The sequence below is a fragment of the Arachis duranensis genome, chromosome 9, assembly GCF_000817695.3.
Source record: "Arachis duranensis cultivar V14167 chromosome 9, aradu.V14167.gnm2.J7QH, whole genome shotgun sequence".
Classification (NCBI taxonomy): Eukaryota; Viridiplantae; Streptophyta; class Magnoliopsida; order Fabales; family Fabaceae; genus Arachis; species Arachis duranensis.
Window position 1 is genome coordinate 41,426,009 of NC_029780.3, and position 373 is coordinate 41,426,381.

Here is a 373-nt window from a genome sequence, read left to right on the forward strand (position 1 = left end):
TTAAAAGAGCAGTGATGATTCACTGCATCATGTTGGGAAAAGAAGTAGAAGTCCATTAACTGATCTCGTGTGAACTATACAAAATAGCAAACAGGAATTCCAAGGATGCCAGATTGGCCTATCCAAGCTTAATTTCTATGCTCTACAGAGATGCCGGAGTGAAGATGGGAATAACAGAGTATATCTCAGTTGAAAGGCCAATCACTAGAATATCAATGGACAGACAACAGCTGCAAGATGATCCAATCAAGAGGAGAGCACAGGAAGTCCTCCCAGAACTTCCTCAATTCGGATATTGGGAACATATTGAAGCATCTATTTCCAAATTGCAAGAAGCTATGAACCAAATAAAGGAAGAACAGAACAATCAAAG